At 42.4% G+C, this 25266-nt stretch overlaps 1 protein-coding gene and 1 pseudogene across 1 annotated transcript in view; both read right to left on the bottom strand.

Moving 5' to 3' along the window:
- The window catches only part of SYPL2 (synaptophysin like 2), a 47690-nt gene extending 22703 nt beyond the window's left edge, over window positions 1–24987 (bottom strand). The window contains exon 1 of the mRNA XM_049111026.1: window positions 24809–24987. The gene's annotated coding sequence lies outside the window, so the exon portion shown is untranslated. The remainder of the gene's footprint in view (window positions 1–24808) is intronic.
- On the bottom strand, window positions 21014–25195 carry LOC112640714 (farnesyl pyrophosphate synthase-like; annotated as a pseudogene).
- Window positions 25196–25266: the final 71 nt, after the last annotated feature.

A 25266-nucleotide genomic window follows, 5' to 3' on the forward strand; every position in this document is an offset into this window, starting at 1 on the left:
TGCCATTTAGTAGCCTATGCTTTTTTTTTTTTTTCCAAGAGATTTGATTTCTCTAAGCTTATCTTCTTATCTACAGAATAGGGTTAATGATAGTACCTACTACAAAGTTATTGTGAAAATTAAATAAGATGATATATGATGAGCCTGGTGCCTGGAACTTAGCAAATATCCAATAAATATTAGTGACTACCTAGTTAGAACTGTGCTTCAGGAATATTAATCTGGCAGCTGTGTGCATAAGTGGTATAAGCATATGGCTTTCCTTTTTTTTTTTTAAGATTTTATTTATTTGAGAGAGAGAGAATGCACATAAAAGAGCACAAGCAGGGGCAAGAGGGAGAAGCAGGTTCTTAGATGAGCAGGGAGCCCCATGCAGGGCTCTATCTGGGATCACCACCTGAGCTGAAGGCAGCCACACCAACTAAGCCACTTAGAAGACCCCAGGCTTCCTTTTTAAAACAGAACCTGGGCCTTCCAAGGTCTGTGCCAAGAATATTTCAGAAGTTAGAATCTCAGCGTGGAATTTCATGTCTCTAAAGTCAAATTAACAAGAGTTAGAGGCTACCCTGACTGAAGGTCAGAGAAGGAGTCATGATTACTGTTTTCTATATTCCAGTATTCTGGTGTACTGTACTATGTTTAAGCACTCAAATGGAGGTATTCTTGTACCATTTACATTTCTTGTACCATTCTACTACTATTGGTAGTGCAATACCATTATTTTGGACACTGGTCACCAGCTTCATTTACTCTTCTTAGGTCTCTGCAAACCCTCCTTCCTCTCTTACCCCACCCCCTCCTCATCACTGTCACCACAAGCATCCCCCCAACCCCTTTTAACCACCAGTTCCAGCAACTTCCCACCTCTTCCAAACTCCTTCATCCTCTACTACACTCTCACAGCAAAAATGCTGAGCAAGGAATAGGGAGGAGGAGGCTGCGAAGTAGGAAGTCTCCCCATAGGAGATGGGGAAGATCAGACCCAGTTCAGATCATGTCTCTTAGACTAATGGGGAGAAATCATTTTCAATCAGAGACAGTAGTCCTGAAAACTCCATGAGGAGCTAGACATCAGGAAAGCCTCAAAGCTCTTCCAAATCAGCTATATTAGAGATGATGATGGATGGATGTGGCAGGGAATAGGGGAGCAATGAAGTTGCAGAGAGCCACAATGCCAGGAGTGACCAGAAGGGTATTTTGTAATGTGTTTATAATAATTTTTGTTTTAAGATGTATTAAATAATACTTTGTTTCATTAGTTTTTTAAAAACTTTATGAATTCTGAACATATACAATTTAAAATCCAGTATTTTGGCTTTGCAGGAAATTAAAACAGAAACATTAATAACACAGTTTTGCCCTAGTATCATTAATACTCGCTGAAAGCAGCATCAAAGAAGTGTGAGAAACCCGGGCACCTGGGTGGCTCAGTCAGTTGAGTGTTGGCATTTGGTTCAGGATATCGCTTCTCGGCCTTTTGGCTAAGATCAAGTGCATTTGGTTCAGGTCATGATCCCAGGGGTCCTGGGATCAAGCCGTGGATTGGGCTCCTTGATCAGAGGAGAATCTGCTTCTCCCTCTACCCCTCTCCCTACTTGTGTGTGAGCGCACTCTCTCTAAAATGAACACATAAAATCTTACAAAGAAAAAAAAAAAGAAGAGTGAGAAACCATTGAGGACAGTTATAAAAATAAGGAATGTCACAGGATTATCAAACATTGTCCTGTACCATAGCATATTGTACTGTAAGATATGTCATAACTAGAGTCCCAAATTGTTTGTTTCCTTCCTTCCTTCCTTCCTTCCTTCCTTCCTTCCTTCCTTCCTTCCTTCCTTTTTTAATTAGAGAGAGGGAGGGAGATTTTGTAGTTTTCATTTGCCTTCCTTTGATATCAGCACCAAGTACTAAAAACTGGACTTTAACTTCATTGTTTTGAATTTATAACGCATAAGCAAATTGGAGAAGCTGCTGCTAACTCACATGCCTTCAAGCAAAAACCTCTTCTATTGTTACTTCTAACTTGCTTGACCAGAAAACCAGATGAATTAGTTAAAACTCTTTCAGTGCAGACACTCAACTAGGCTTAAGGAAAAATGTATTGCCTCCAGCAACTGAAAAGTCTGAGTTTTAGTCATGACTGGTTCCAGGGGCACAAATTATAATATCAGAGCTGGGCTCCTCCTCTCTCTGTCTCTCCATCTCTTTGCTCTGATTTCCTTTATATTGATTTCATTTTCCAGCTGGATTCTTCCCATGATATCTCACATCAGTCTGACTTTACTACTACTACACTACTACTACCACTACTACTATTACTACTACTACTTCTTCTTTCTTCTTCTTCTTCTTCTTCTTCTTCTTCTTCTTCTTCTTCTTCTTCTTCTTCTTCTTCTTCTTCTTCTTGTAGTAACATTATCCTATAGGATATAGTTCATACAAAAATGGACAATTTAATGAAGTAAAAGGTAAAAGTTGATACTATTGCTCAACCTTGGTAGAAATCTAAGGATTTGCAATTTGGGCAGGGAGGCTATGTAGGAACAAAGCTAGTCCTAAAGATAATTCTCAGTGTGTAAGGGGTTTGGGGGGCTGGACACTCATTCACAGCTGGTGAGGAACACATTTAGACAAGCTATGGCAGTATTTATTTTATTTGTAACAGAAACTAAGCTGAAACTAGTTTAAGCAAAAAAGGGGGGGGGATTTTCTGGCTTATGCATTGAGAAGTTCAAGGAATGGGAGTGGTTTATGCAAAGCTGGATTCCTTCTGTCTCTATTTCTGCCTCAGTCTTTTCATTGCCTCTGTGTGATGAAGAGATAGCTGCTGCAGACCCAAGTTTACATTGTCCTTACTGTTTACTGACTGGGTCAAGGGGATGGAGCTCTCTTACTGGCGAGGCCAGGTCACCATCTCAGCTCTGGAGCCTGGGAGATAGATCAGCTCCGCCTGAGCCATATGTTTGGGGTGAGATTACTATAGAATGGGAAGGGATTCTCCAAAGGTAGGAGAGCTGGGAAGGCAAATGTGTGTCCACAACAAGGACAACTTGGCAGTATGTACCCAAAGTCTTAAGAATATACATATCTCTGAGCTTAGCAAAACCAACCTTGGGACTTAATTCTAAAGAAAGAACCAGAAACAAACTTTTACTCCTGATGTGCCTGTGATGATGGGTAGGAAGCTGAGAAGGAGGCCAATCTGGCCTTACATCTTAACAGTCTAACAACCCCATAAGGGCTGTAGGCAAAATTGTGGGTAGGGCTCCTAATGGCCCAATTTGGGCTGCATTCCCATTTCAGAGTCAGTCTCTGTGGCCAAGGACTGGCCAGATCTTGGCCACATGCCCATTCTTGGACCTTGTGGGTAATATGAGTCCTATCAGACCCACAAAACTGAAAGTTAGAGAGACTCTAGTTTCCCCCAAAGCAAATCAGGGTGTTTTTGTCTAAAGAGGAAAGAATAGACAGTGAACAAGCAAAAGCAATAAACATACTACATCAGATAACTAAACCTTTAGAAATGCATCTAGAATCATGGCAAATTTGCTCTAAGTGAGGATCTGGGAATGTTTCCCAAAAGTTAAGTCCATCAACACTGGTATATAAATTTTGTGACATATATTTTGGAAGTTCCAAGTGGTTTTGCAGAGCTGAGGGCATATAGAGACACTCTTTTGCAGGATCATCTTCCTCTGTCAGCTCTTTAAGTGCAAGCATTTTTTAGGGTTTTATTCTCTGAATAATTAAGTTGTCACATAAACAAGCTCTGGAGAAGATGAACTGTACCATAATCTGACAAACCGTATTTCTCTCTTTCAGAATTGTACCAGCAAATCATTAGGTTTCCAAGAGAACCTTGCAGGATATTTAAGCCACCTGGAGAAGAGATAGTACAATTCCTTAGTGTAGAATTTAAGAACTAACAGAATCTGGGATTGCTTTCCAGAATGCAGCTAATTTTCAAAATGAAGAGTCAATTCAATAAATATCAACTGAACACTTTCATTATTGGTTGCTCCCACAGTATTAATACCCCCATTTTTCCAATGATAGTACCCGCATTTTGCTTAAGGCAAGCCATTCATGGCCAAATGGTTTGGGTATGATAGATCCCACTTCTGGCTTTAGAGGTAGGATCTAATTGACTTATGGCAACACCCCAGGTCATGATAATTCATTCAAGGATGGAAATGCCCCAATTCAAGCCAATTAACTCAATTCTTGGACACTGATTTGAATAAATAAGAATTTCTCTTTCTCTCTACCACCCCCCTCTAATTAGATATAAATTCACAAGCACATAACCTCAGGAAAAACTAGCAGTCATCCTTATCATCAGGAAGGGAGAGTTTGCCTGAGAATGAAGAAAATCTTGAGAAAAACTAAAAGAGAAAAACCTGGTCACATTGTTTGAGTTGCTGGATTTGAGTTGTGCTAGTCACATCAAGTTGCTGGATCATGCCATGCCTGAAGCAATATTGTTCACTTTTCAGTAATATGTACCAACAAATTCTTTTTACTTTTTAAAGTCAGCTTTTAAAAAAGATTTTATTTGACAGAGAGAGAGCACGAGCAGGGGGAGCAGCAGGTTGAGGGAGAAGCAGGCTCCCTACGGAGCAGGGAGTTCAACACAGGTCTCAATCCCAGGACCCTGGATCACAACCTGAGCTGAAGGCAGACGCTTAACTTACTGAGCCACCCAGGCACTGCTTAAAGACAGTTTGAGTAGAATTCTCTATTCTGATACCAACCTCAACTCCAAAACAATTCTGATGCTAACCGCCCAGAGTTAGTGTCAGACTTTGCAGGTGTAAGGGCACAACCCTCAGCAAGACTGCCCTTACTTCAGACATCAACTTACACTTTGGGAACCTCCAGGCCACCTACACTTTTGACCAATTAGTGAAAATTCAGGGGTTGTTATGACCTCCTTATATTCAGCAGTTCACAAGAATGACTCACAGAACTCTCTTAGGAAAGTGCTATACTTACAATTAGTTTTATTTTAAAAATACAAATCAGGGTCAGCCAAATGAAGAGACACAAGGCCAGGTCTGTGTCTTTTTTTTTTTTTTTTTTTTTAGAGGGAGAGAAGTCTTACGCAGACTCTGTGCTCTTCAGAGAACCCAATGTGGGGCTCAAATCCCGACCCTGAGATCAGGACCTGAGCAGAAACCAAGAGCCAGCCACTTAACCATTGTACTACCTAGGCATCCCATGGGAAGGTCTTAAACACAGAACTTCCATGCCTTCTCTCTGTGGAGTCCAGACATATCACCTTCCCAGCACACCCTATGCTCACTAACCAGGAACTTCTCTGAGCCACAGTATCCAGAGATTTTACTGGGATTTCATTATGTAGGCATGATTGTTTGGATCGTTGGCTGAACTCAATCTCCAGCTTTGTTAGAGATGTTTCTTCAAGCTCTCCCTCCAGTTCATCCTCTCTGTCTCTGTATTAGTTCAATCTTATCACTCATTTAGTTCCCACTCTCATTCTATGCCACATTCCCACAGTTTAGGCCTCACTCTATCAGCTTCCCTGCTTTGGTTAAGCCTCAGGGGGACTGGCTTATCCTGGAACAGCAGGGGTGGAATTTCTTTGAGCCTATTTAACCTGCAAAGTCTGAAGACATTCTTGAAGATTCTCATTACCTGAAACAGAGATGGTTAAACATTTAGGTTGTTTCTCATTACTCCTCCTTCTTGTAAAGTCTCTTGTTGAAGTTCATATCATTCATCCACTCATCTTTTCTCCCCTCTCAGTGCAATTATCTTCCAAACTCTTGGCCATTTTCCTCATTCTTTAACAAGCACCTGGTTCACAGCCTTCCTCCTCCCTCAACTTCTGCCATTCTTCTGGGCAATTTTAAGGTCCATATGGCTTCTTGGTTTCATGTTCTCATTATCTCCAATCCAATGAATTTCTTCTCAACTTCACATCATCCATAATCCTCTTCTCTTTTCATGCTACAATCTCTCCCTAAGCACTCTTATCAATTCTTACGGCTTTACACACAATCTGTGTGTTCACGACTCCCAGTTATTTTTCCAGCCCAGACCTCTCTTCTGAAATCCATACCTCTATCTATATTCAACCGAATTTTTGGCATATCCCTATACATGTCTCATATTCAGGCATCCTATACTTACCCTCTCAAAACTTACCCATTGCTCCTTTGACTCTCCTCTGGCAAATCTGCTTCATTTCAGCAAATGATCCCACCAGCCATTCAATTGTGCAATCTTCCTTCTCCATCCCATCATTTATTCTACCACTAAGTCCCATTTTACCTCTAAGATACCTCTTGAGGTACTTATTTATCTCTCACCATCCCCACTATATCAACCCAACCCAACCAATCATCACTTTTGCCTAGACCATTGCAATAATGTCCATCTGGTCTCTCTGCATTCATTCTTGCATCCTTTCAACCCATTCTTTACATAGCAAGCATCATGGCTAGGTTTTTAAAAATATATTTATTTATTTACTTTGGTTGGGCAGAGGAGTAGAGGGAGAGAGTCCTAAGCAGATTCTGTGCTCAGTGGGGCTTAATCTCACAACTCTGAGATAACAACATAAGCCAAAACCAAGAGTCAGCCACTTAACCGACTGTACCACCCAGGGGCCCTGCATCATGACTTTTTTATTTTTATTTATTTTTTATTTTATTTTTTAAATTTTTATTTATTTATGATAGTCACACACACACACACAGAGAGGCAGAGACATAGGCAGAGGGAGAAGCAGGCTCCATTCACCGGGAGCCCGACGTGGGATTCGATCCTGGGTCTCCAGGATAGCGCCCTGGGCCAAAGGCAGGTGCTAAACCGCTGTGCCACCCAGGGATCCCTCATCATCACTTTTTTAAATACAAATTTTGTCTTGTTGTTCCCCTACTTAAAACCTTTTAGAGGCTTCCTATTTCTCTTAGGATAATGTTTGAGATCCTTTGCATGTTCAACAGGGCCTTCCATGATGTGGTTTCCACAATCCAGCTTATTCTTCTGCCATAACTCCTCATTCACTGGGCCAGTCACACTGGCCTTTTCTTTTCTCTGAAGATGCCAAGCTCCCTATGTCTCAGAGTATTGGTACATACAATTCCTTCTACTTTGAACATTCTCCACGCCCTAATCCCACCTCCATATACTACTTACTATGTGACAAGAGCTATGCTCTGAGTAAAAGAACACCTCTCTTCCCTTAAGAAGTTCACAGTTTAATAAGAGACATACATATATGCAAAAAAATTCACCACTTTATAATAAATGCAATAGAAGTATGGCCACAGAAAGAAATATTTATCTATTTCTGAGAGTTAGGAGGGGCACTTAAATAGAAGAACCAGCAGCATGTCTTATAGACAGAGACAAGGACATGAGGAGATACAAGACGTTTGGTGCTATTGGAGAGTTATGGCAAGAAGGTGGCAGGAGGCACCTTGGGTGTTGTGTTAAGGGGCTTGAACTTTATTCAAAATGTAAAATGTAAAAGAAGGTGTCCCCTACAAAGAGTTTTATGTAGAGGCATTAATAGTGCTATCAAGTTGGTAGTAGTTTGGGGAAAAGGCTGGATAAAAGAAGGTGAAGGCAAAATGTCAAGTAGAATACTAAAATAGTCCTAGCAACTGATGATGACAACTGAATAAGTGCAAAGGTAGTGAGAATAGAGAGAAAGTGAACTGAAGATGTATTTAAGAGGTAGAATTTGGGACGCCTGGGTGGCTCAGCGATTAAGTGTCTGCCTTCTGGCTCAGGGCATGATCCTGGAGTACTGGGATGAGTCCCACATCAAGCTCCCGGCATGGAGCCTGCTTCTCCCTCTGCCTATGTCTCTGCCTCTCTCTCTGTCTCTCATGAATAAATAAAATATTTAGCAACAACAACAAAAGCAAAAAAAAAGAGAGGTAGAATTGACAGGACTTGGTGACTGAACAATACAGGTAACTTCCTTGTCCTTATGGAGCTTGCATTCTAGAATGGAAGGCAAATAATATGTCCAATAAACAAATGCATACATGATATGATCCCTGTAGTGTCACAGGCTGTAAAAGAAAATAGAGCAGAGTAAAAGCACAGCAAATGAAGGAGAGAGTTCTGGATAGGGTGGTCTCTGTGAGGAGGTGACATTTGAACAGAAAAGAAATGAGCCATGTGAATATCTGAAGAAAGATTATTTCAGGAAGAGAGAGTTATAAGTGCTAATGTCCAGAGATGGGATATGCTTGTCATATGTTTGAAGAATAACAATAAGACTAGAATGGCTAAAGTGCAGAAAAGAGGAAGGGGAGAGTAGAGTTAAAGTCAGAATTTATTTTTTTTTAATTTTTATTTATTTATGATAGTCACAGAGAGAGAGAGAGAGAGAGGCAGAGACACAGGCAGAGGGAGAAGCAGGCTCCATGCACCGGGAGCCCGATGTGGGATTCGATCCTGGGTCTCCAGGATCGCGCCCTAGGCCAAAGGCAGGCGCCAAACCGCTGCGCCACCTAGGGATCCCTTAAAGTCAGAATTTAGCAAGAGATCAGATGATGAGTGTCTCATAGATAATGAAAATAGCTTTGGATTTTATTTTAGTGTAATGCAAATCACTGGAAGGTTTTGAACAGGGGAATGGCATATTCCAACTTACACTGTGAAAGGGTCACTCTCAACAGATTATAGTGAGGGAAATGTGGAAGCTGGCTAGTCAGTTAGGAGGAAGGGATCTAGGTGAAAGATGGTTTGGACTAGAATAGAAGTGATCATGGTGGTGAGAGTTGGTCAGAATTGGGATATGTTTTGAAGGCAGTGCTGATGTAATGTGTTGATGGGTTGAATGAGGGTAGAGAGGAGTCAACAATGATCCCAACATTGCTGGCTTGAGCAACAGGCTGAATCATAGAGCCATTTACTGAGATGGAGAAGATTGAAGGGAATTAGGTTTGATAAATGCAAGAACTGTTTTAGACTTATTAAGTTTGGAATCCTGTTAGATGTCCAAGTAGAGTAGCTAGTAGAGATAGCACTCTGGAGTTAAAGGGAGAGGTTGAGTCTATAGATGTAATTTTTGGAATCATTAGCATTTAGATGGCATTTATGATGATAGCACTGGTTAAGATTTTCTAAGATGAAAGAAAGCAAAAACTAAATAGAAGTCCAAGGATGAAACACTAGAATACTCTAATACTTAAAGGTTGAGAGGAGAAAGACGATCCAACAAAGAAACTAAGAAAGAGTGGCTAGTGAGATGAGAAGAAAATTAGTAGAGGGTGGAAGTCAGGTAAAGATAGTTTTTCAAGAAAGGGAAAATGGGGCAGCCCCGGTGGCTTAGCAGTTTGGCGCCACCTTCAGCCCAGGGCATGAACCTGGAGACCTGGGATCGAGTCCCATGTTGGGCTCCCTGCATGGAGACTGCTTCTTCCTCTGCCTGTGTCTCTGCCTCTCCCTCTCCCTGCGTCTCTCATGAATAAATAAATAAAATGTTTTAAAAAAGAAAGGGAAAACGGTCAACTGGCCAAGCTGCTATTGGGTCAAGTCAATTGAGAATTGGATTTGGCAATATGAAGTTTATCAGTGACCTTGATAAGAGAAGTCTCAGGAGAGTAACAAGGATAATAGGCTCATAAAGTATTTTATGTATCATAAAGGTTAAGATATGTAGAAAGAAAGTGAGAAGCACCACCATATAAAGGGAACAGAGAAGTAGTGCAGTAGCTGGAGAGACATACTATCAAGGGAGAGGTTTGTTGTTGTTGCTGTTGTTATTGTTATTTGAGAAGGGAAGGAAGATTGGTGATGCAGGAGAGAGGGGGAATATATAAGTGTGGAGGCAAAGTCCTTGAGTAGTTGAGTTCTCTAGACACTTGAATATTTAGGCCTAGAGCTGAAGAAGGAGATGGAGATTGGAGATACAGATTTTGAAATGATTAACGTATATGAAAGGGACAAATGTGGAAGTGAACAAGTTGTTTGGGAGAGTGAAAAGCCAGAAGCCAAAGACAGAACTCTGAGGTATCAAAAAATTTAAGGGAATAAGGAGAGAAGATCAAGTAAGGAAGACTGAGAAGAAATATCCTCTATTTTCCAGTTATTTTTATGTCCATAGCACACGGCACATAGTTTCATCTATCACGCCTGGAAAGCCTTCCCTTCCCTGGATTCATACCCATCTCTCATAGTACTTTATGCAAATCTTTATTAGCACTTATTTCACTGCATTTACATTTTATGTTGTCTTCTTCCATCAGCCTGAAGGGTCCTCCTGCCAAAAACTTTATTCATCTTTTTATCTACAGCTTGTAACATAATGCATAGTAGGTGCTAAATAAGTGATGCATAGAGCAGCGGGAAGCTAATCCACAAATAGAATGTGTAATATATATAAGCATTAGAAAGCGTCAATATGCATTTTATGACTTTCTAAAAGAAGTATACATGTTGGAAAGAGTTCACCAGTAAAGCCATCTGGAGTTTTCTTTGTAGAAAGATTTTAAATTATGAATTCAATTTCTTTAAAACATAAAATACAGAATTTTCTAATTATTAGTCTATTTCTAGTTTTAGTCTTCGTAAGTTTTGTTTCTCAATAAAATTTTCCCTTTTATCTATATTGCCAAAATTTTTTAAAAAAATATTTTATTTATTTATTCATAGACAGAGAGAGAGAGAGAGGCAGAGACACAGGCAGAGGGAGAAGCAGGCTCCATGCAAGGGAGCCCAATGTGGGACTCGATCCTGGGTCTCCAGGATCACACCCCAGGCTGCGGGCGGCACCAAACCGCTGCACCACCGGGGCTGCCCTATATTGCCAAATTTATTGGTAATAAGTTGTTTATAATATCCTCATATTTTTAATGTCTCTAGGACCTATGCTAATGTCCTCTTTTTTATTGCTGATATTGGTAATATGTTTTCTTGCATTCTTCCTTGATTAGTCTTGCTAGGAGTTGATTAATCTTTTCAGTCCTTTTGAAGATTAGTAAGCTTTGGCTTTGCCGACTCTGTTGATTAATGAGTGTTGGCTCTTGTATATCTGCTTTCTATTTCATTGATTTCTGATTTTATCTTGATTTCCTTTTTAAGCTTTCTTTGCGTAAACTTGCTGTATCTTTCTTTAAACTTCCCTGTGAGCTCTAAATCCCATGGGTAGTTCTCTAGCCAAAGTGGCGCATTAGTAGAATCCCAAGGCTCAAAGGAATGAGTCTGATTTATTAGCCCATGATGCTCAGTCATTAGCTAGAAATGGGTTGTGAGAAGAATGGCCTCAGTTGTGAACATATGGCAGATCCAGGTCAGTAGCTGGGGCTATCAATTAACTATGTTCTGCACAGAAGGGAATCCAGTGGCCCATTTTCAGAACCACCACAATTCAACCCTTTGCCTCATAGATCTATTTCTTCAGAGGGTGCCTGGGTGGCTCAGTCGGTTAAGCAGCCTACTCTTAATTTCAGCTCAGGTCATGATCTCAGGGTCCTGGAACTGAGCCCTGTGTAGGGCTCTGTGCTCCACATTTAGCAGGGAGTCTGCTTGAGGATTTCTCTCCCTCTCCCTCTCTCCTCCCACCTCCCCTCCCCCCACTAACACACACATTCTCTCTCTCAGATAAACAAATCTTTAAAAAAAATAATTATTTAAAAAAATCTATTTCTTCATTTGGATTTAAGAAGCTCTTCCATGGTTCCCACGGGCCTCTCTTCCTGATGGGAACTTAGAAAAGTAAGTTTAGTGGGATGAACTACAGCAATTGATATAGATGCCACAACTGACACTCATCCTATCCCTTTTCCACTATCCAGTCTAAATTCCCCTCACTCTCAGTTAGCATCTTAGCAGGTCTTGGTGGTTTTTGTGGTAACATAATCCAAAGCTTTATTCTTGGTCTGAGCTTTTGGTAACCATTCTCTCTTCTCAGGTCAGGGCTGCTGAATATGTTCACAGTTACAGTGGGGCAAGGGAGTATCAGATATCCAAGAGGGACCATATGAATTCGGTAAAAAGCAGTGCTACCTTTTCCTACTAAGCAGTTATCCTTGTCATGATCGTGACTCCTCTTTTTGCCTACAGGTCCTAGGAATAATGAGTCCGAAGTGCAGCAATCATAGCTTATAGTTCAAAGGGACACTCGTTGTGTCCTTTAATAGAAGTGTGAGCCCTTTGAGGACCAGCATCTTCAACCCTATAGATCCCATATTTGTGCGTATGGGAAGCACAAAATCCTCTAGTGGGTCATTGGTAGTAAAAGTAAATGGGGCTATTCCTGCACCCATTCGTTGGCTAGTGGACCCATGTTTTTTCTTAGTGGGGTCATAAAGACCTTTGATTTAATGTATATGACATATTCTGAATAATAGCACCCAATTTTTTCAGAATGTTACCCTTCAGGGGCACTTCACCTGTGCCTTTATAAAGTCATTCTAGCTCTCTATGAGGTCAGCTTTTTCTGGATTGTATGGTATCACCATAGGATTCTATGTCTGTAGTTCAGGCAGGCATTCCATAAGCCCCAATATAGTAATGTTGGCTAAGGATCTGTGGGTGGAAAGGAAATCCCATGCCCAGAATAGCCATCTATCTCTGTGAGAATAAACCACTGGCTCCTTCAAGATGGAAGGGACCCAATGCAGTCAACTTGTCACCAAGTAGCCAGTTGGTCTCCTTGAGTAATCGTGACATATTAGGGGCTCAGCATTGGTCTCTGTTGCTGGCAGGTTGGACATTAAGACATCAATAGCTATATTAGCCTTGGAAATTTGGGGTCTATGCTTTTGGGACCTGCACATAGTCTCCATCCCTGCCACTATGGCCACTCCATTTATGCACTTGTATTAGGTTCTTAGGGCTCCCTAAACAAAGTACCACACATTTGGTAATATAAACAACACACACTTACTGTCTTACAGTTCTAGAAGCTAGAAGTCAGAGTTCAAGGTGTCCGCTGGCTTGGTTCCTCTTGCGGGCTGTGAAAGAAAATCTGTCCCATGCTTTTCCCCTAGCTTGTGGTGGTTTGCTGGCAATTTTTGGCATTCTTTGGCTTCTGCTACATTACTCTGATCTCTTGTTTTTATTTTTACATGGTATTTTCTCTGTGTATCCCTGTCTTCACATGGCTGTCTGCTTATTAGAACACTGATCATATTGAATTAGGAGACCATCCTACTCCAGTATGATGTCTTCCTAACTAATTACATCCACAACAACCCTATTTCCAAATAAGGTCACATTTTAAGGTATTGGGGGTTAAATTTTCAACATGAGAATTTGAGAGGGGGGATAAAATATAACATATTTGAGAGGAGGGATAAAATATAACATAACAGTGCCTATAACAATCATGCTGGTTCCAAGGTAGCCAATGATTAAGGCTGGTAATGACAACTAGATGAGTCATTTTGTCTACTTGATTGCTTAGTGCCTCTTCCCTGGCGGATGCAAGATGTGATCAAACATCTTCACACTTCATGCCCACTTCTGTATATTCATTCACATGACTCTATCCCAGATCTCTTGGTCTTTGATCTTCTAGTCCTCCTTCTAGGTCTAGGTTCCTGGACAGGCCATTGACACCTGCCCAAGAATCTATATACATTCTTACTTCAGTCTGCATCTCCTTATACATAAAGCAGATGATCAGGGACGATCCTTGCAACTCTACCAACTGGGAAGATTTTCCCTCTTTGCTGTTTTTCAAGGACTCTCAAGAATATAACTATAATGCAGCTACTATTTAATTTTGGTTTGCACCCATATACTAAGCTGATTCATCCATAAGCCAAACTTTGGCTTTACCCTTCTTCCTTCAGCTGGTCATGGTATTGGTGCAGCTGTGGTGGGTTACATGGGGATCTGGGCAGCCTGATCATGCAGTTTACAAGTGCCCTAGTTGTGCTTGATCTCCATCCCATACGTACTATTTCCATCTTACAAAAGATGCTGCTGGGTCCATCTGAACCAATAGAACCCGGTCCATAACCAGTGGTTCTGGACACATGGTTACTTAGTGTACCGTGGTTAAGTGTTCTGTCTCCACCAAGGCTCAGTATTTGGTTCTCACTAGTAGCTGGTTCTTAAAATGTGTATAATTCTCTGTTGCAGATGGCATGACCTTGCTCCAGAGTCCTGGGGAATGTATTGTGATTTTTCCACTAGGGCTTACCATAAGCTCTTAGCTTGGGCTGCCAAAACAAAATACCATAGACAGGGTGGCTGAAACAACAAAAATTTATTTCCTCACAGTTCTGGAGGTCAGAGGTCTAAGATCAGAATGCCAGCATGATCAGGATCTGGTGAAAGCTCTCTTCCTGACTTGTAGACAGATTTACCTTCTCACTGTGTTCTTACAGGGTAGAGAAAGAGAGGAGTGGGGAGGGAGAAAGAAAGAGAAAGAGAGAGAGCGAGAGCGCTCTGTTGCCTCTTTATCATCACATTAGGGGTTAGGGCTTCAACATATGAATTGTAAGGGGGACACATTCAGTCCATAACATTCCACCCGTGGCCCCCTAAAATTCATGTCATCATTGCATGCGAAATACATTCATTCCATCTTCAAAGCCCCGAAGCTCTTATTAATTCATTCCAGTATCAACTCTAAAGTCTCATCTGAATATCATATAAATCAGATATAGTGAGACTGGGGGTATGATTCATCCTGAGGCAGCTGTGAATCTGATAAATCAGACAAGTTATGTGCTTTCAAAATATAATAGTGGGACAGGCCTAGGATAGACATTCTCATTCCAAATGGGAGAAGAAGGAAGGGATTCCAAATGGGAGAAGAAGGAAGGGATGATGGTCCCAAGCAAATTCAAAATTTAGCAAGGCAAAAATTCCGTTAGATTTTAAGGCTTGGGAATAATCCTCCTTGGTTTGATGCTCTGCCCTCCAGGTACAGTTGGTGGCAGTATCAGCCCCAAGGTTCTGCTGGGTAGTCCCACTCCCAAGGCTGTTGAAACTGAGGCAGTGGCCCTGATGATCTCTCAATCAATTTCAGGGTCATTTTTCCCCCTTTTTTTTAAATTTAAATATTTTATTTATTTATTCATGGAAGACACAGAGAGAGAGGCAGAGACATAGGCAGAGGGAGAAGCAGGCTCCCTGCAAGGGTCTCCAGGACCAAATCCTGGGCTGAAGGCAGTGCTAAATTGCTGAGCCACCCAGGCTGCCCCATTTTTTGGTTCCCTCTTCTTGAAGAATAATGCATGTTCACAGTTAAATAGCTCTATCATTCTGTCCTGTCAAATTCAGTAAGTCCAACAGCGTTCCTTCATTTGTTCTCATCTCCACCTCCTTCAGTTTAAACTGGCTGTGTTGCTGCTTATATAATCCCATAAACTCTATCAAGTGATAATCTAGTTGTGCCATTGGTGTTCTCTTTACATCATGCTTTCTCATTTTTTGCAATATGGATAGGCTGAGTATATTTGAAATCATCAAGTTCTGGTTCCTTTTTGCTTAACAATTCCTTCTTCTTCTTTCTTTCTTTCTTTATTTTAAATATATATATTTTATTTATTCACCACACACACACACACACACACACACACACACACACACACACACACAGGGGCAGAGACACAGGCAGAGGAAGAAGCAGGCTCCATCCAGGGAGCCTGACGTGGGACTCAATCCCGGGTCTCCAGGATCACACCCTGGGCTGAAGGCAGCGCCAAACCGCTGAGCCACCTGGGCTGCCCCCTTCTTCTTCTTTAAAAAATATTTTATTTATTCATGAGAGACACACACACACAGAGATATGGGCAGAGGGAGAAGCAGGCTCCCTGCAGAGCCTGATGCAGGACTCCATCCCAGGACTCCAGGATCAGGACTTGAGCCGAAGGCAGATGTTCAACCACTGAACCACCCAGGTGCTCCAATAATTCCTTCTTCAATTCACCTCTCTCCTTTTGCATTTTACTATAAGCAATCAGGAGGAACCAAGCCCCTCCTTCAATACTATGCTTAGAAATCTCCTCAGCTAAACATTCAGTTTCATTGCTCACAAATTCTGCTTTCCACAAAATACTAGAACACAGTTCAGCCAAGTTCTTTGCCACTTTATAACAAAGTTCACCTTACCTCCAGTTTCCAGTAACATGATCCGTATTTCTGACATCTCACCAGAATTGCCCTTAATGTCCATATCTCTAGCATGTACTGTAAAACTCTTCCAACTCCACCCATTATCCAGTTCCAAAGCTGCTTCCACATTTTCAGTTATTTGTTTCAGCTGCATTCCACTGGTGGTGTCAAGATCTATATTAGCCAGAGAACTCCAGAAAAACAGAGTCATTATAGTTATATGGATGTAGGTATAAGTACACATAGATTATACAGCAATAGCCATTGGCTTACTATAAAGAATTGATTCACATGATTATGGAGGCCAAGAAGTCCCAAGATCTGCAGTCATCAAACTGGAGACCCAGGAAAGCTGATGTGTAGTTCCAGTCTGAATCCAAAGGCCTGAGAACCAGGAGGGCCAATGGTATAATTTCCAGTCCGAAAGTTGGCAAGTTCAAGATCCAAAAAGAGCCGATGTTTTAGTCCAAGCCTGAAGTCTGGAAAAGACGAGCATTCTACCTATGCAATCAAGCAGGAGTTCCTTTTTATTCAGTCTTTTTGTTCTTTTTGTTTGTGGGACTCGATCCCGGGACTCCAGGATCGCACCCTGGGCCAAAGGCAGGCACTAAACCGCTGAGCCACCCAGGGATCCCCTTATATTCTGAGATGTTTAAGAGGTTTATTATTACAGAAGGCAGAGCTAACTGATCCTGAGGCAAAACTGTAAATGAATAATTATTTGTCCCACATGTATGTGAATCATTTCTGACGCTCTTCCCGGAAAATAATTCATTCAACAAATCACTGGCCACATATCACGTCCTGATGCCTTATTAATCTGCTCCAGTAATAAGACCATATCAAGCACAGCATGTGCAGTTGGGGCTGTTTCTTGCTGAAGCCTATGGCAGTCTAAAGTCATTCTCCAGAATCCACCTAGTTTTTGCAGTGGCCAGACAGACATTCCTTAGGTCTTTAATGGTAGCACTAACTTCCATCATGCCCCCTGTTATGTGATATGTTTGTTAATTTACCATGTTGGCCGGGTGGAAGGTCATTTTCAGATGTTTCTACTTGGCTTTCCCCATTGATAGCTGTCACTTCACACGGGTCAAGGATTTAACTTTGGTATTACTGCAGCTGCTAAGTATATCAATTCCAATTACATACTCGAGAACTGGAGAAATGATGTGGGTGGGCTGTAAGCTAGACTTTAGTCAGAACTCCATTTGCCTCCACTCTAATAAGAGGCCATGATAGTACTTTGGGCCTCAGCATATTGATGTAAACTCAGACCCTAAGTCCAATAGTTCTCAAATTCTCTGGTTACTCCTCTTCCCCACTGTGTAATCACTGAAGAAAGTGGCCATAGTTATCTTTTGGGAAAGGACCAGGGAATCATTACATTTATACTCCCTGCAGTGAAGCAGGATCTTCCACCTCTAAGTCAAGCTGTTTCAGATTGGGACACTGACAAGGGATAATGACTTTTTGGGTGAAATCACCCTCAGTATCCTGCTCCTCCATGTTGGTCTGTTTTTGGGTTATTGATGTTAATAGGCTTCCCATCTATTTCATCCCTACAGATGCCCACCTCTATATCCATCTCCACAACTCCCTGTGAGTCAAGTCCCTTTGGCTGCCACTCATTAGATGTTGCTGGTCTTTATAGTTGTGGCCTCCTCGCTTCTAGTGACTAAGTGCCACCATCTGGCCTCTACTACTTGGGGAAGGGGAACTTTATTTCCCTAGTTATTAATGAGCTCTAACTCTGTGACTGCTAGTATTAGCTCAGGACTGTAGAGAATTTCTTGGTGTTGTTGCCCCTTACCAGAGGATTTCTAATGGCCTTCTGGCTTATCTTCTGGGCTCTCCTATGAAGTGTAATCCTTTGATAGGATTATCAAAGGATTGGCCTCACCCATATCCATCCCAGCATGCCCACCTCCCCCAGTCTTTTAATTCACTCTCCTACCATATATGCCTGGGCAACTCTCATGTTTCTACTTTGCTCAGCGTTGGCCATCACTTTCTCTAGGTTTCTAAGAGCCCCCCCAACAGTGAGTTGTTTTATCTCCAAGATAAAACACCCTTACCAGGGTGTTAAGTCCTGACTCAAGAAAATGCTCCTAAGTCAATAAATTCTTGATTATCTAGTCTGATATTCCAGCCTCCATGATCAAACAACTTCAAAACTCAATTGTACTCTCCTGATTTGTGTGTGCTAGCTAATTCTTACAGCTCCTTTGTACATGATCTCTTTCCTCCTTTATCAGGTCAGGCATGTTTTCAGCTGGGTAATGCTAGGATTTGGTTCTGGTTATTAGCACAGCAGCCAGAGTAGGGGAAGCTCTGCATTGTCTTTCAGCATGGAGGAAGTACTAGTTCTTACTATGAAGGGACAGACCATCTCTTTGCAGAGAACTCTGAAAGTTTTTGAGGGTCTGTAGAGCTGATATCCTTACAGTTGTGCATTCATGCATCCAGATGTCCCAACCCTTGTTTCGGGGTTCAGGTTTCCTCAACCAGGGCCCTAACCTGCTCTGGCCATACATTTTAATGTTTCTGGGGCTCTGTGCCTCTATCATGTCCTGAATCTGTGGCATAGCTGTGTCAGCTCCTCCACTATAGGAGATAGAAGCCTCTTTGTAAGTTACTGAAGAGGTCCTCTGTCTCTCATACTTGGCCATTAACCTAGGGAGACCTTTGCTTTTTCTTTATCCCTCCTGAGTATCAATATAATTTAGCAGTAACCAGCCAACTCCATTCCTTGTGCTGGGAACTACCCATGGTCCTATCCTACTCAGGATAATATTGTCTCTTGCCCACCAGGTAGTGTGTGAGCTGGTCCTGAAACCTCATTTTATTATTCAGCTTTTGTTTTAGTTTTGGGTTTTTTGAACCTCTGCCGGTATCACTTGTATTAGTTAGGATCCTCTACTCAGAGTTGCCAAGGTGGAATTTGGCATGTGTATTAACTAGGGCTGCCATGACAAAATATCACGGGCTGGGTAGCTTAAACAACAGAAATTTATTTCTCACAGTTTTGGAACCTAGAAATTTATTTCTTACACTTCTGGAGCCTAGAAGCCCAAGATCAAGAGTTCCACAGATTTGGTTGCTTCTGAGGCCTCTCCTTCAGCTTGCAGATGGCCACCTTCTTGCTCTGTCCTCACATGGCCCTTAGTCAGCACCATACCCCTCCTGTCTCTCTGTGAGTCCAATCCTCTTTTGGAAAGATTGGGATTAGAGTTCACCCTAACAGCTTAGTTTTAACTTAATTGCCTCTTTAAAGGAGGCTGTATTTGAATAAATACAGTCTGAGTTACTGGGTGTTAGGGCTTCACCATATGAATTTCGGAGAGAACACAATTCAGCCCATAACATGCAGATTTCTTAGGGGAAATGTCTATGAAAGATAGAAGGGAAGGGGAGGAGAAGGTGGAAAAGTGTATACACTGTGATACAGATCTGACACCTATGAATGAGAGGGAAAAGAAATGACTGAGTAGACAGGGTCTCAGACTGCAGCATAGTTCTAAGAGTTTCAGCTAGACTGATAGGTGGTCCTCAAGGCAAAGCTACCCATTAGAGGAGTCCCAAATATTCCAACAATGAGGCTCCACTGGTACTCCTGCCATGCTCAGTCATTGGCCAGGACTAGCCAATTATTATTTAAGAGGCCTGCAAGAACCAAAGCCAGTTAAACCTCTCAATATCCTTGGTGAAAAATCTTTGCTTATTTAAAAATATTCCTACAAAATGACTGAAGTAAAAAAACAAAACAAAAAAAAACCCAAAACCCAAACAAGGTGAAGGAGCCAAATTTAAAATGTCCCTTTATGTAAATAATAAATTGTAGCTACTAAAGATAAAAGTAGATAGATAGATTTGGGGAATATGGTATCTAGGAAGAGCAAAGGGACCTAGATTATAAATTGATTTGAAATCACTTACAGGGCAGCCCTGGTGGCGCAGGGGTTTAGCGCCGTCTGCAGCCCAGGGCATGATCCTGAAGTCCCGGGATCCAGTCCCACGTCAGGCTCTCTGCATGGAGCCTGCTTCTCCCTCTGCCTGTGTCTCTGCCTCTCTCTCTCTCTCTCTGCATCTCTATGAATAAATAAAACCTTTTTTTTTTTTTTTTAAATAAAATCTTAAAAAAATAAAAAAAATAAAAAGAAATCACTTACAAAATTCTCCACATTAAGTATATTTTATGCCATTCACCCAGGAATATCTGACACAAAGTAATAATACAGGACATTTACTAACATATCTGAATATTTTCAATATTTGTTGGGCTATTAATTTTACCAAACTATTTCATTTACTTCCAGTGGAATGACAATGCTTCTAATCTGTAGATACTTAAATAGTTAAGACCTCTGTGTTTCATTTCTTAAAATGATTAAAGCAGCTTTCAATTAGGGGATCATTTTTATTTGAAAAAATGTGCAAAAACGTACCAAAATATCTGCGAGCTCTCATTCTGTGGGTGAATGCAGAACTTTCATTAATGTCCAAATGATCTGCATTTCTCTGGGAAGAAACAGTCCTCATTTCTCAGTATGTCACCTAAAAAAGTTGTGACCAACAAACTTCTGTCATGTTTATAAAAAAAACTACAACCAACCAAACAAAAAAAACTCCACAAAGGAAATAAAAGGAAAAGAAATATTAATGTTAAATTTTAGGGATCCCTGGGTGGCGCAGCGCGATCCTGGAGACCCGGGATCGAGTCCCACGTCGGGCTCCTGGTGTATGGAGCCTGCTTCTCCCTCTGCCTATGTCTCTGCCTCTCTTTCTCTCTCTCTCTCTCTCTGTGTGACTATCATAAATAAATTTTTTTTAAAAATTTAAAGAAAAATTTTTTTAAAGTGGCAATTTGAACTGAATTTTCTACTTACTCTAATTCTTCAAGTGACACACACTCACTCACACACACACACACACACACACACACACATATATTTTTAAGATTGGACAATTTATTGAAAGCCGCCCCACCCCATCCTCGCAGTCTCTAGGTCACTTTTTCCTCTGGTAGATGTTGTGCGCCAGCCCCAGGAAGATGGCTGGGGGCAGGGGCGAGGCACATTGCTCAATGAGGCTCATGAGGCGGCTATCGCTATCTTCCTCATACTTCGTGAAAACGGCTGGCAGGTTCAGCTCCTCATACAGTGCCTTCACCCGGGCCACATTCTCCGTCTCCTTCTGCCCATAATTCTCCTGAAGGACCTTGTGCTGCTCTGGAGATGCCTGCTGCAGACACTGAACCACCAGCCAGATGCACTTGTCCTGAATGTCTGTGCCAATCTTGCCTGTCACACTGGGGTCCCCAAAGAGATCCAGGAAATCAGCCTGAAACTGAAAGAACTCCCCCATCTCCAGCAGGATCTTCTTAGCATTGGCATGGTCTTTCTCCCCGTCGATGCCTGCCACATACATGGTGGCAACCACGGGAAGGTAGAATGAGTAGAAGGCCGTCTTATACTTGACAACGTACCTCTTGACTTGTACCTCTTGTCAGTGAACCTGCTGAGACCCACACTGCCCTGAGGGGCGGTGATGAGGTCCAAGGTCTGTCCAATCTCAGTTTGGTAGGAACTCTGGAGGAAAAGCTCAATCAGGTTCAGGTAATAGGGCTGCTCCCAGCAGTAGACTTCAGCAGGCGGTAGATACATGATTCCGGAAGCAAAGCGTCATTGATGGCATCCAAGCCTATGCCTGGATTCTGATACCAACAGATCTGCCCCCATCGGGTGAGGGTCAAGTCCATGATGTCATCTGATACCAGGAAGAAAGCCTGGAGCAGCTCCACACACCAGCCCACGCTCAGCGCCCGCCGCAGACTAGTAGCATCCTGCTACCTGGGCTCCACCAGCTCCTGAAATGCTATCAGCACCGTCAAACCCCGCTGGTACCTGCCTCCAACAGCTTTGTACTCCAAGACCTCCTTGAGCCGGGCAATGGCGTCTCCCATCTCGGGGTGGCCCATGTCATCCTCGGTCAGCATCTTGACAATCTAGGGGAAGTGCTGGATGAAATCCTGCCTTGCTTGGGCATAAGCATCCAATTTCTGGTCTCCATTCATTCTGAGGGAGGAGCAAAGTGCTCTGCTCCTGGATGCCGAAGTGACACATTTTTTTTTTTTTCTGCAGCTATCCAAAGTGACACATATATTAACCTCTATACAACTAGTATGTTTACAGCAATCCATCAATAATTGTCTATTTACTCAACAATCATTCTAGAGCATATAAGAGGTGCTAGGCTGAGTAAGACATAGTACTGGTCCTCAGAGAACTCATGTTTCAATTACTTTTCTTCTTAAAAAATATTTTTATTGTGGTAAAATACACATGAAATTTACTATTTTTTCCATTTTTAAGTGTACAGTTCAGTGCATGAAGTACATTCACACTGTTGTGCAACCATCACCACAATCCATCCCCAGAACTTTCCGTCATCATCCCGCACTGAAATTCTGTACCTATTAAACAATAATTCCTCAGCCCCTTTTCCCCCGGCCCCAGGTAACCACTAGTCTACTTTCCATCCCTAATGAATGTGACTATTCTAGATACCTTATATAAGTACAATAATACAATATCCATCCTTTCATGTCTGGCTTATTTTGTTTAGCATAATGTCTTCAACCTCCATCCAAGTTGTAGCATGTGTCAGAATTTCATTCCTTTTTAAGGCTAAAATAATATTGTTGTGCATATATACCACGTTTTGTTTATCTTTAGCTAGCTAATCTCTTAATTTCTTTCAAAAAGATATGACAATGCTTTTAAAATTACTGTTTTAAGCTAGAGTATGCAGCATCACAGTAGCTCCCCAGACGCCAGTTCCCTGATTTTGCTCTGACCAAAGAACAAGGTGCTCTCTTTCACGGTTTTAGTTTTGTTTTGTTTTTTTTTTTTAAAAAGACTTTATTTATTCATTCATGATAGTCACACAGAGAGAGAGAGAGAGAGAGAGGCAGAGACACAGGCAGAGGGAGAAGCAGGCTCCATGCAGGGAGCCCGACGTGGGATTCGATCCTGGGTCTCCAGGATCATGCGCCGGGCCAAAGGCAGGCACTAAACCACTGCGCCACCCAGGGATCCCCGGTTTTAGTTTTTGAAACAATTCCTGACACTTCTGTATTTCTCCTTAAAAGTACTTGGGACAGTTATACACTTTGAGGTGTCTTTTTTTACAGCAATATCTTCTAGTTTATGTAAAGTCAGAAGTATTTAAAAATTAGGCAATTTCAAGTACGTAAAGAATTCAGTTCGGGGATCAGTTCTTACTGGCGTCCTCATTTGGGGGCATCTCCAGTCCAGCTGGGGCTTATTTTGCCACAGTTCATTTTGCTCCAGGACCAATGTGCCTAGGTTCCCAATATATTTTCTGAATGTAGGGAGGGTTTCTGAATGTAGCTCATTCTCTCATGTTTTATTACATTCATTTCTTTTTTGTCTTTAATGGCTCCATTATCATTTTTCTCAGAGGGATGCATGGTTCAACTTTTTTTTTTTTTAAGATTTTATTTATTTATTCATGAGAGACACAGAGAGAGAGACAGAGACACAGGCAGAGGGAAGAAGCAGGCTCTACACAGGGAGCCCGATGTGGGACTCGATCCCAGGATCTGGGATCACGCCCTGAGCCAAAGGCAGGAGCTCAACCGCTGAGCCACCCAGGGATCCCAAAATATTTTTTTAAAAAAAGAAACATTTATCGAATTGATCATGGTATGAAACTATACTAGGTGCTGGATTTTTAAAGCCAGGACGATCCATTTTCTTGGGAGAAAACAGGATTTCCCTGATTACGCACCATCAGCTACTGGCTCCCCTTCATTTATGATATACAGGGCACAGACACACTTACCCAGAAGAGATTCCACTTTCAAGTCGTTTTGCGAGACATTCACTGCCATACCTGAAACTAGTAGGGGCTGCAGAACACCTTGCATCCCTGAGTGTTCAGGAAATATTATTATGCTCAAGTACCTATATAGGTTTATAGGTAATACCTATGCAGGTGTATAGATAGTTACTATACATTAATTTTAACATAACTTTTAAAGTGCAGGCACAGTATATTTAACTGGCATTTTTCAATAGAAAGGTCACATTAATTGACCAGAAACCTAAAGGATACTCTCCTTTTCTCAGAAAACAGGTTTCTGAGGATTGCTACTTGAAACTTCTCGGTTTTATTAGTGTCAAACATCTGATTGGCCAGGGACCACAAAAACGATATCTCTGCTGAATTTATGAAGGCAGGAAATAAACGATGGGAAAAACAGATCTCATTACTCTAAAGGCTTATGTCTACATTCCCCCCCCCCCCGACTGAAATGCCTTGATTGTTTACAAACCTAATCTAGGACCAAATACGAACTTTTCTTGAGAGACACGGGGCCTGGGAAGCTAAGACTTGATCAGACTGACTGGAGTGGAACTGGTGTCTCCCTTTCAGTCATCTACCGCCCCCGCACAGGGCTTCTTAAGGGGCTGCCTCTCTTGAGCAAATCATTCACTTACAGCCTTTCTATGAAGCGTGAAGTTGCTCTCCTACCTTTACGGAAGGGAAGCACCAGAAGGCGGCACGGTCAGCTAAATTCTCATGAAGAACAGAAAAGGCAGCGAGCCATACGAATCCCGGATCCAAGGATGTGCGTTGGCCGACCTAAAACCCAGACTGGAGGGTGGGGGGCGGCGGGGAAGGGCAAAGAGCGGAAGGAAATGCTGCTAAGGTTACCTTGACCAGGTGACAACGTGGGAGACTCTTCCCGCTTAACGGAAACCCATCAATTTTTCTCAAACGGACCACGCAGTAGCGAGGGCAGAAGCGGATGGCCTAGGCCGCAGCGGCCCGCGCGCCTCGCCGCCGCCACGGGGAGCCCCGCGCCCCGCGCCTGGAACCCGGGAGCGCCAGAGCCGGAAGCGCGGGGATCCCGCCAGCGGCTGGGCGGGGGCACAGCGGAGGCAAAACGGGACCGACGTACCCTGGCGGGGATTCCGGGAGCCGGCAAGGAGCCTATTGAATCACAGTTCACACGGCCCAACCCTCGCAGCCGGGCTCCGGCTGCCAATCTGAGGGCGGCTCGCACCTCCTCCGGGGGAGGAACTCTCTCCACACGCCTCCGGCACCGAGCGCCCCTAGCAACCACCTGCGCTGCGAAGCGGAAGCTCGGCCCTGGTCCCGCCCTCCCCGAA

The sequence above is a fragment of the Canis lupus genome, chromosome 6 (genome assembly GCF_003254725.2).
Source record: "Canis lupus dingo isolate Sandy chromosome 6, ASM325472v2, whole genome shotgun sequence".
NCBI classification, from domain to species: domain Eukaryota; kingdom Metazoa; phylum Chordata; class Mammalia; order Carnivora; family Canidae; genus Canis; species Canis lupus.